The 12,139-nt window shown below is 32.9% G+C and overlaps 1 protein-coding gene across 1 annotated transcript in view; it reads left to right on the forward strand.

Annotated features, from left to right (window-relative positions):
* The first annotated feature begins 810 nt into the window (after window positions 1-810).
* Window positions 811-12,139, forward strand: part of ced-6 (PTB domain-containing adapter protein ced-6) — a 98,314-nt gene continuing 86,985 nt past the window's right edge. The window contains exon 1 of the mRNA XM_072535692.1: window positions 811-961. The gene's annotated coding sequence lies outside the window, so the exon portion shown is untranslated. The remainder of the gene's footprint in view (window positions 962-12,139) is intronic.

Consider the following 12,139-nt stretch of genomic DNA (forward strand, 5'->3'; position numbering starts at 1 on the left):
AGTTTATGTGATAATTATATCCCATTATTTTTCTGTTTCTATACCCTCGGTTGAAATGAAATTTGTACGTTATTTATCACAGAATTGTACACTTGCCAGTTTATTTACATTGTAAGGAAAATATGCATTAGAAGTAGGTTATTATTCTCTATTAGGGTTTCTTTGGCATTATAATATGATTAGTTAGAAAGTTGTCGTTTTAAAAGTATCATATTAATGCTGGACGTAACTTCAAGTACTTTGGTATTAAGTTGTTGTCTCTACATCTTAGTAAAAATTTAATTGAATTTTGTCAATGTGCCAGTTTCTTGTAAAGAATTTCCAATCTCCGAAAATTTTGAATAACGCTGGGCCCATAACGGTTTCTTAATATCGTTCTTAAGCTATTTTCTTGTGGGTTTCCGAGGTGGAAATTGAAACGTAAATAAACTTACTTTAACCTTTAATTGTTTCTTATTCCCATTTAAATAGTACAATAATTACTTTAAAATGCCACAAGAAAATAGCTTCAGAACATTATTATTATTATTCAATAACTTCTTGTATTTTCCATTAAGTCTACGTAATAATATTATTAAAGTTTATTTTTATTATATTGTTACGATTATTTTGCAATAATTTGTTATTTTATATACTTAATCCATATTTCCTGAAATGAATATAATAATTCTTATTTCCCTTTGGTTGTGTAGCCACAATTACCTGTAGAATACCCTTAACCATAGATTAATCCTTCTCGAAACCGGTACGTTCTGCAGGTGGATACCTGTACCGTTAAATATAAGCGCACCTTAATGTTTACGGTTTGTTTAGTTTTTGTTGACATTCACTTCTTGATTGTTAAACGATCAAAGTATCGGAAGACGGAAGTAGTGTTTCGAGTGTTAAATAGCAAAAACTTTAATTGTTATTTTAAAAGAAATCATAAATCTTAGTCAACGATTGAACTATAAATTGAAAGGTAAGTTTTTTAATTCTATTACCTACAATACATAGTAACATAACGACCTAGACAATTCGGTTTATAAGTAGGTTAGGACAAAGTAGGAACTAGTTTTTCATTGTTCTTTCAATTCAGCAAATTTACAATTTACGTTTGAGCTAAATGTTGAGGTGAATAAATAGTGTATTGAACTTTTTTGATGAATATAGGTTTTTAGGGGATTAAAATAAACTATACTGTATTTCTTAATGTCTGACAGCACTTACCCTATGTCATATTTAAAATTAGACTTTTTGTTGAACTCATAATGATCCTAATCATTTTACAGCTGCTCAGGGATTTCTTGGTATCTGCCGAGTATACATTGAACATTCCGAGAGTAAGGCACTCACCATTGACCCTCGTTTTGTTGAAATACTTCTATATATAGTACAGATACGATGATTTTTTTAGTATTGAGGTTTATGGTCAGATAATGGTATGGTATGGAGTTATCCCTTGAAAAATACCATTCCTTTTAGAGTTTCAAATTGCTATTCTACAACATTATTATACAGTCAACTCCTGTTGATCCTAAGAGTTGATGGGCACTGTTGTGGATTACGAAAATCGTGAATAACCCGCTAAAAGGAAGTCGAATACTTGAAAGTAAATAATAAACAATTAGTTTCATCTAAAGCCTTGATTTATAATTTTTATTGTATACTTACAGTTTTTACAATTTTTGAAACGAGTCTGTCGCTTATAGATTTTTGTCTTGTCTTTGATAATCTAGATGTTGATTCACGTAAAACAAGGCTGCTTCAGGAGTCACTCGTCCTCCAGCTACAAACTCCTTTTTTTTTTCTTCATCTTCTCTTCGTTTTTTCCTCGGTATTTTCTTAGGATGTCTTCATCTCATCCGTTAAATGCTCAAATCTCGGGGCGATAGCGTCGCAATAAACGTCGTAAAAAAGTTTTTTACGTCCACATTCTCTCATAGGTACAGGAATTGAGTTCATTTAACTTGTAAGGTTAGGCAGTTCATTTTCAACTGCTAGTTCGTCACAATTTTCGATGTTTGGTAACAGTTTTCTCCATGACGTTCGCAGATGCGATTTCGTAAATAACATTCAGAATAGTGAATGACTTTCAATTGCTCAATGAATGACTTGGTTCTGTAGTTTCTTTTCATAGACGCAATGACGCCTTGGTCCATGGGCTGAACTAATGGAGTCGTGTTTGGGAGCAAAAATTTTACCGTCAGTAGACTTAAGCACATGAGTTTCAGGATGTGAATAACAACAATGCTTTTTGTGACAAATTGTTTGCTTTTAAATTTTGACTTTCTGGTAAAAATTTAGCTTTAAACCACTCTTGAAATATTTTTTATCCATTCACTCTTTCTTTAAGTTGAAGTTATCAACAAGTAGTTTTTCTGTTCTAATGCCCTTAAATTATTCAGGTTTTTTGGCATTAACAATCACCATCAACATCATATTGTGACTTCATGTAGCGGTGCTGTAGGACATAACCTTGATACATTCTTTTCGAGATTTATAGATCCCTGTTTTACCTTCACTTGCAAAAGCTAGTAACATCTGAGTTTATACACCTAAAATACGTTTTCATTCTCATTAGAAATGGCGTATACAGACTCGGGAATAATTAACTCCGCGGATCATCCGGTACAGATGAACGGGAGTTACTTAATTGTACTTGCTTTTAATGTGTATATGATTTTAACATCAAACATATATATTCACCTGCTGATGACTACCAAACGAAGAAAGAGCACTGACAGGGGTAGACATGTTAATAAAAATGAAATATAAGAGGTACCTCACCAATATTGACATCATAAGTGAACGAATTATGAAAATATCCATGAGCGGCATGACGAGAAGGATCGCATTTATAAAAATATATACCCCACAGATGACCAAACGAACCAAGTTAAAGAATGCTTCTTTGAAGAGGTTAGAAAGGTTATTAACGACATAACAAATAACAGAAAAAATTTTTACTTAGAGATTTTAATGAGATTTTAATAAGAACAAATAATGAGATAAGATAGTGAGACAGCATGGAGAAATCACAGTAAATGAAAGCAGAGAAAGATTAATAGACCTGTGTGTAGAGTATGATCTTTGAATAATGAACAACTTCTATAAATATAAAGATATTCACACATATATAAGGACAATCAATGTTGTCAACCAATGTAACTTCGTGTCCAGAATTTGACTCACTCATATTTTCTTCAACATGATCTTCCTCGTCCTGGTCACTATTGTCATCTGGTAAATCATTATCACTTTTATCGCCACTGAGAAGATTATACCATTCCACCCACTTATTTGGATCCTTGATTAAAAAATATGAATAATATAAAAATATCTCAAATAATTAAAAATTATAAAATATGTAACTGATCTCAAATAGTAACGTAGTTAGGCACACGGGTGACGAGCGTCAACCAATAACGTTTATACAGCAACAACAACTAACTCACGACTGCTCTCAAACAACCGAGGCGATGAGTTTACTTATTCAATCTTAATATGAAGGTAGATGCACGGTGACAAGGTCCAACTGTGCCAGTTGAGTACAATGAGCGTAATTATTGGCGTGGTTGACCCCTGTCACCCAAGCGACTAACAGAGGGTTAAGGAAACAATACTCTCGTTTGCCGGCGAGATTACCCTAGATTAGAGACTTACCCTAATAAATTTATTCCTATCTGTAGCTTTTTTGTCACGCCACTCATCCCTAGATTTCGCCTGCCTGCAAATATGTTGTTCTCTGCACGACATTACTACTCTTATTACTACTCTTAGCACAATCATTCCACCATTCAAAATTACCATCTTATTTGTAATATATTTAAATCTTGAGACAAACAGTTCTCCCCTCCTCAACCTATTTCATTAGAGACTATAAAGTGTAAACCCATGCCAAAAACAGATCACTTGAGAAAGGCAATCAGCCGAAACAGCTGTAGTGATAAAAATTTAAAATAAATTTTTTGGAAGTTTTGAAAACAAAGTTTTCAGTGTTTTATTGTTACATAAAATGAATTTCCATCAAGTAACGGTCGAATCCATCAATTATTTATGAAGAATATCTTAAACAAGAGTCCAAACACCAACCTGTAAGCAGAAAGGTTTACGAGAACATTTTTCCCAGCATGAAAATGGCTATAAGGGCACTAAAAAAGGATACATGGCAAACATGTGACCAACTGCATATAAAAATTAAAGTAAATGCTGAAAACAAAGACGAATTATGTATTCTAAACAACTAGCTATTCATCAAGCCGAAGTAGACTACGCATTCAAATCGAAAGTAAATGACAAAATAAACAATAAGGACAACATCTATACAAAAGTGTACACCTTTGATATGCAGCAGTGTTCCTCAACACCTAATCTAGTTATATCCGTTGCGTTTTATAAAAGACAACTGTGGACCTTTAATCTTACTGTCCATGATTGTATTACCGGACAATCTTATAATCATATCTGGCACGAAGTAATTTCCGAAAGAGGTGCATATCAAATTGGTTCATGCTTGTATAAGCATCTTGTTGATCTTCCTACATATATTACCCACGTTATATTGTACTCAGATACGTATGGTGGTCAAAATAAGAATATACACGTTATGTAAATGTTTTTTACATCACTACAAAACAGCCGACATTTGAAAACCATTGACCATAAGTTCCTTATTGCAGGATATACACATATGGAATATGACACTGACCATTCCATAATAGAGAGAACTATGACTGGATGCAACTAGTGGGGCAAACAGGAAAGGGGAAACCATTTGTTGTGAAAGAAATGAAAAGGGAAGACTTTTATGATTATTCTTCGCTGTTTAAAACTTCTTTCAGCAAAAGAAAGTGAACGAAGAAGGCGAAAAATTTGTTTGGAGGAATGTAAAGTGGTTACGATACAACAAAGAGCTGTGTGGAGTTCTTTATTATAAAACTTCATTAAATCCTTTGGAACCTTTTAAAAAAGTCAACTTTCAGCGAAGAGGTCGCAATACAGGGTCTTTGACTCCAAACCTTTGTCATGAAGGCCCGGTAGCTATTTCTGATAAGAAAAAACAAAACTTAATAGAATTACTACCTTACATCTTTGAAACTTTTCATGACTTCTACAAAAGGTTGCCTTGCGAAAGTGATGTACGTGACGTATATCCTGATTTTGAAAAGTTTTATCTTTTTTGTGAACTTTTAGTATTATATAGCTAGGATATATGTTTTTGTGGTAGTGCAGGTTAATATAAATAAAATTGGTTTTTATTTTTGTAATAGTAGAGTAAAACTCAGGTCTACGGTCATTTCTATTTTGGTGGATAAACCGATAAGTCGATTTATTTTGTTGTGTAAATGGACATAAGTGTATTTATTTTCGACAATCATTGTTACATCAAATAAATAATGTTGGCAATTGGAGGTGTTCTATAAATTACAATCAATCCCCAGAAATTAAAATTTCGGCAATTAACATAATTTGTTAAACTCAAGATTGAAAAGTATCGCTACCTTAATCCCCATTTTTCTCAAAACGTTAATTTCTTGACTTATAACCCTTTGCACAAACACTAACGTATTGTAATCTTTTATATTTTTATAAAATGCGGTAACTCTGTCAATAAATTAATAAACACTTACTTTACTTACTTAATCAGTAGACCCATTTGTACCTTTCGGTGTTGGGCCGTTTAAAATACAATTCATTAAATTACAATATTTGACAGTCTTCTGAGGTGTCCTAGCTCTTAACGAACTTTCTCCATTCCTTCCTATTGGATGCCATCTGTGTTGCTTCCTGCCAAGTCTTACCCTTACTCTGCAGTATCTGCGAGATGTCACTGTTCCATTCTTTAATGGGTCTTCCTCTTCTGTTCTTCCCTATTGGTTTGGCGTCCCACACTCTTTTTACTTGTCTATTATTGTCCATCCGAGTTAGATGTCCGAACCATGCCAATTTTTTCTCCTTGATTGACTCGAGTATCGGTTTAATGTTTAGTCTTTCTCTTATTTCTTCATTTCTTATTCTATCAGTTCTTTTTACTCCTATCGTTCTTCTGGGGTATTTCATCTCTGCTGCCTGAATTCTGCTCTGATGTCTTTTGTTTAATATCCAATTTTCTGCTCCATATGTCACTGTAGGTCTATATATTGTTTTGTATATTGTCATCTTGGTCTTTGTTGATATTTCTTTGTTATTAAGGAATCCTCTATTTAGTGCTTGGAATAGTTTTCCTGTGTTTTCCATTCTGTTGTTAAGATCGTCCTCGATGTCTCCTTTGTTGTTGATTACTGTTCCTAAGTATTTGTATGAATTTGTTTGTATTAATTTTTGTTGGTCTATCATTACTTCTATTTGATAATCCGTCCCTTGTTTCCTTGATATTTTCATTATCTGAGGCTTCTCTTTGTTTACGTTTAAGTTGTATTTGCTTGCTTCTAGGTTCCATTTCTCTAAGTTGTATTTCAGTTTTTCTGCAGTTTCCGCAATTAATACTATGTCGTCTGCAAATATACACATCTCAACATTTATCTTTTGCATTCTGTTCCAACCGATGCAGTATTTCTTGAATGTTTTCTTACATTCTTTCACTATCTCATCTATTACATTTGTGAATAGCACTGGGCTGAGACTTCCTCCTTGTCTAACTCCTTAAGTTGTTTCAAATGGTTCTGACTGTATATTTAACATTTTTACTGTATTTGTTGTTTTCATGTATATACTCTTTGTTGCTTCTATCAGTTCTTCACTTACTTGTTTCTTCTTTAGGCTTTCCCATATATATCTTTTCTTTTGACTGAGTCGAATGCTTTTTACATGTCTATAAAGCTCAGATATATTTCTTTATTTTTCTTTAAGGCTTTTCTATTACTTGTTGCATGGTGAATATATGGTCTTGTGTGTTGTGTCCTTTCCTGAATCCACTTTGTACGTTCTCTAATTTATGTTCTATTTCTTTTCTAATTTATCAGCTGAAAATGTTCCCTCCATCTTTCCATTATTGTCTTATCGTCGTTTATTATTGTTCCTTCCTTGTTCATTATTTGTTTCAGTTTCGTTTCTTTGTTGCTTCTTAGGTTTTTCAGTGTTCTGTAAAATAATTTTACGTTTTCTGTGCTGTTTTCTTCCATTTTTTCCCCGAATTTTTCCCAACTTTTCTTTTTCTCTTTCTTAACTCTCTTTAACTTTTGTTCTTTGTCTCTTATAATTTTCATATTTTTGTTGTGTTTTGTCTTGTATGTATTCTTTCTATAATTTCTTCTTTTCTTTTATTTCTCTTTTCACTTCATCGTTCCACCAAGATGTTCGTTTCCCTCTGTTGTTATTTCTTGTAGTTCCACATATTGATTTAGCTGTTTTTATCATCGCATTTTCAAATTTTCCCCATTCTTCTTCTATTGTTTCTGTTATTTCATGTTCATTGCCCATCTCTTTCTCTAGTCCTTCTGAGTATCTTATTTTCGTTGTTTTTTCCCTTAGTTTATAAATTTTTATTATTTCTTTGTGTTTTCTGTTTATGTTCTCATTTCTTTTTATTTCTTTTCTTTTGCTTTTGAATGTGGTTTCTAGTAGATAGTAGTCACTACCAATTTCATAACTACTTTTTACCCTTACTCTTATCCAGTTCTTCTCTGTTTTTTGCACTATAGTATAGTCTATAATTGATTGTTCGTCTCTTGATTTGACTTCTCTTGTGATCTTGTGTATCCTTTTATGTTGGAAGTGTGTGTTCATAATAACCAGGTTATTGTCTAGACAGAATTTTAGTAGTAATTTTCCATTTTTGTTTAGTTTTTCCTGCCCATAAGGTCCGATGACATTGTTCCAGTTTTCTGTTTCTTTGCCCACTCTACTGTTCATGTCTCCTGTGATCACAATTTTCTCTGTACAATCATTTATCACTGTTACATCACTAAATCATTGTTACATCAAATAAACAAAGTTGACAATTTGAGGTGTTCTATAAATAACAATCAATCCCCAGAAATTTAAATTTTCGGCAATTAACATAATTTCTTAAACTCAAGATTGAAAAGTATCGCTACCCTAATCCCCATTTTTATCAAAATTTTAATTTCTTGACTTATAACCCTTTGCACAAACACTAACGTATTGTAATCTTTTATATTTTTATAAAATGTGGCAACTCTGTCAATAAATTAATAAACAAATAAATTATTTTTAATGAAAAATCACCGTGACTTAAAATTTCCATTTTCGATAATGAACTATAAAGACCATAAAATTTTTTAGAAAGCTTTTATGATAATAATATGTACTTACTATATTATAATAAAGTTTTTCTAATAAATTTTTGGTCAGTAACACTTATACCTACCTACGCAATAAATGCTTTATTAATGATATACTGCTGCATCTGTGTTAAAAAACATTATTTTCTTCAATATAATACATAGCGTATCCTTGAATTTATGTATTAAATTTAAACCAGTCTTCAATACCTTCAAATGGAATTTTTTAACATCTAATATCAGTTATATAACGCGATTTCTTAGAAAACCTCTATATAATTTTATAACTCGCAATTGTAATTTGTTTGATCATTCCTTTTATCATATCGATATGCACGACCGCTGACTTTAATTCACAGCAATTACATAAGGTTCATATAATTGTACGATACTCTTGAATGGACTGAGAATGGAATAACTTTGGCAGAGGATAGAGGATATAACATTTTATCTTGTCCACCGCAGATCTATAAACTATTGATGTCTTGTTGGTTCACTGCCGTATATTATTAATGCAGAAATTGTGTCGTATTCCTGATAGCTTATAATATCTTCCATGTTTCCGTCAGTGATGAACGGTAGATTTCTCATATGAAAGGAATAATTAATTTTTATTTCTTTTACTTGACTAGTTCCTCCTTTTTTCTATTATTTGGAGAACTTCAATATTCTTTTTACTACAGTATCTATCATCTTCTTCTGGATTTTGATTTTGACGAAAACACAATATCCCCTCCATCACTAAAAGCATGTTTTATATATGCAATATAATATGTCGCTTATTGGTGTTTTATGGATTTTATACTCTCGTCCTGCCAAATCTGTTTTATTCCATCTTTAACAAAAATCCACGTTTCGTCTAAATAAACAAATGAAATGTGTTCTTTTTTAAAATGATTATAACACGCCTCTCCATTTTTGCTGTCAACACACAAACTCTTTCCAATCACAAGTACTACTATGACAAACTTATTAGAGTACCATCAACTTGCAACTGGTTTGGGAGTATCGCTAAAGTAAGGTGTCAGTTTCTCCCAATGGCCAAAAAGCAAATATGCAAAAAATGTGAAAAATATGCTCATATATATATGCACCAATTTATCGAAAAATATGCATTAAATATGCATTCTTTTAGAAAATATGCATTGAATATACATTTCTTTTAAAAAATATGCATACTGTCAATGGAAAGAATAATGGTATATTAATTAATGTAGGTAATTGTAATGTACTAATTAATTGTAATGAAAGTAGTAAAAAAGTAAAATACTATTCCTTATGGAAACAATCAATGACCAAATGTTCTTCAAAATTTTCCAATAAAAGCTTTTGGCTCTATCTGTCTACATAATTTGTATATTAAGAAACTTCTTTCCACATCAATGACACCCATCAAGTGTTACACCCAGAAGGAACAATTTCTTGAACTTAATTTTTTGGCAACATGGTAGATTTATATCAAGAATGAAACGATAACGATGTCAAGAATTTTTATTAACAAGTAATCAAACAAAAATTAATAATGTGTTTGGCGACCCCGTAGCTGAATACACTCCTGTATACGTCTAGGCATGGAGAAAATGAGATGTTCAATGTCTGCTTGTGGCACTTCGTTCCAAGCAACTTAAACTTCATGTATTAACTGTGCCAGAGTCTGTGGAGGATGGTGCAAAGCAGACAGTCTCCTTCCCATCATATCCAATACATGTTCGATAGGATTTAAATCCGAAGCACGGGGCGGCCGTGGCAACACATTAACGCCAGCTTCTTGGAGAAAGTCCATAGTTTGATGAGCAATATGGGGACGCGCGTTGTCTTGCTGAAAAAGGACGTCTCGACGGCCGTCGAGATAAGGCAGTAAAGTGGTTTGTAAGATGTCTTTAACATAACGCGCAGCTGTGGTATTGCCTCGAATAAACACAAATGGTGATCGGCTACCATAGGCAATAACCCCCCAAACCATTACTCCAACTGTCCTGTACACATGCCTCTCAACAGCAAACCCGATATCTCGTCGTTCTCCACGGCGGCGTCTTACCATCCTACGACCATTATGCATTCCTAAACAGAATCGTGATTCATCGCTGAATGCTACATTATGCCATTCTGGTACCCAATGCTGCCGTTATCTGCACCAATTCAAAAGTTGATGACAGTGGTCCGCAGTCTAAAGAAGCACTAGTCGTGGGCGGAATGAAACCAGTCCAAAGGCTCGAATGCGACGGTATAGTGTACGCATACTAACAGGTCTACCTACTACTCCAAACCATTGGTCAGCAATTTGAGGCGCAGTAGCAAAACGGTATCGCAGAGCCAGTAATCTAAAGCTCCTATCTTGACGCTCTGTGGTACGCCTTGGTTGACCAGTTGGTCTTCTTCGTGTTCCTCTACCTTCGTTTGTCCACACACGACAGACACGCATAACCGTCATTGCCGTACAATTAACGCAACGGCCTATTTCGCGATACGACAAACCCATATCTCTATACGCAATAATTCTACCCCTGTCAAAATCGCTAACATGGTGGTAATTATGGTGTATTCGAACTCGAGAGATTTTCTTACACTAAATACAATTAGACTGAGGAATAATAACTAAAAATTTCTATACGAACTGGTTTTCACAAGTCGGTCTCTTAACAAAAAAATTTAGAAGATAAAACTTTATTTTTACAAAAAGTAGAAAAGATAAAACATTGGTATTGTTATCATAGCATGTTTTAAATATAGTCATTCTGTTGCCAAAAAATTAAGTTCAAGAAATTTCTCCTTCTGGGTGTAACAGTTCTAATGTCACTGAGTATATAAAATAAAAATATGGTTTAAAAATCTAAATCTTTTCATAACCTTGTTAATTAACCTGGAACTGTCTTTATCAAAAGAATTTACTGTAAATACTGTAAAAAAATTATAAAATGATTTTTTTTTAATTCAACTTAGAATTACTTGTATCTTATTTTCATTACTATAGCAATGTACTTCTTATGCTGTACACTAGAGTGGACCATTGGCTATCTAGCATCTAGAGTGTCTAGCGATAATCCAAAACAGTCGCCAATTTGTGAAATATACTATATAGTTGCTATATATTTTTTGCGTATTAATTTACCATTTACTTGTTAACAGTGTAATATATTCGGAATACCTACTGGTATAATACTTAGTAAACGTCTTAGGAAAAACCATTTATCGTGGGCAGGGTACCGCATTGTACAGATCTGCGAGATCAAAAAACCAGTTCTAATATACAACAATGAACCTTGGTAGGCTCTTCAATGAGTCTAATTGCTTCTTAACGTACATATTAATGCACAATGCATCCATCACTTTCAATGTTTATTTTTGGAGCCGTGCCACTTTACACTTTCCTTAATTGGAAAATAGTCGTATTAGGCACATTGTTATAATCTTTATCCTGTGTCCCCTCTTTTATTATTCTCAAAAATGTACAGGATGAAGATGGACCCGGCTGCTTTGTGGAACCGTTACTTGAAGATTTAATTAAATTTATTGATTTTAAAGATGAATATGTTATGAATTATCATTACCTACTAACTAATTCATAGGCAAGGCACCGATATCCTCAGATTTGTTCTCAGATTGTTAAGCAGATCAAAACCATAAAGGGCTGTAACGCCAAGGATAGAAGAAGATTGGAGTCTATCCATGTGCAATTTTTTGTATTTTTTAAGTATAAGTTTATTGTACAACATTAAGAACACAGTAAATTAATAGAACTACCGAGTACAATTAACAAATTTAATCCCAGTACAAAGAACTTAATCACGAATTTAGAAGAAAAAGATGCAGATTCAAAAATAGATGGATTGAGTCCTTATCATGTATGTTTATTTACACAATTACACACTTTTCTATATGTGCATTTTGTTCTCCAATCCGATATTTTCATTAAT

The sequence above is a fragment of the Diabrotica undecimpunctata genome, chromosome 6 (genome assembly GCF_040954645.1).
Source record: "Diabrotica undecimpunctata isolate CICGRU chromosome 6, icDiaUnde3, whole genome shotgun sequence".
NCBI lineage: Eukaryota > Metazoa > Arthropoda > Insecta > Coleoptera > Chrysomelidae > Diabrotica > Diabrotica undecimpunctata.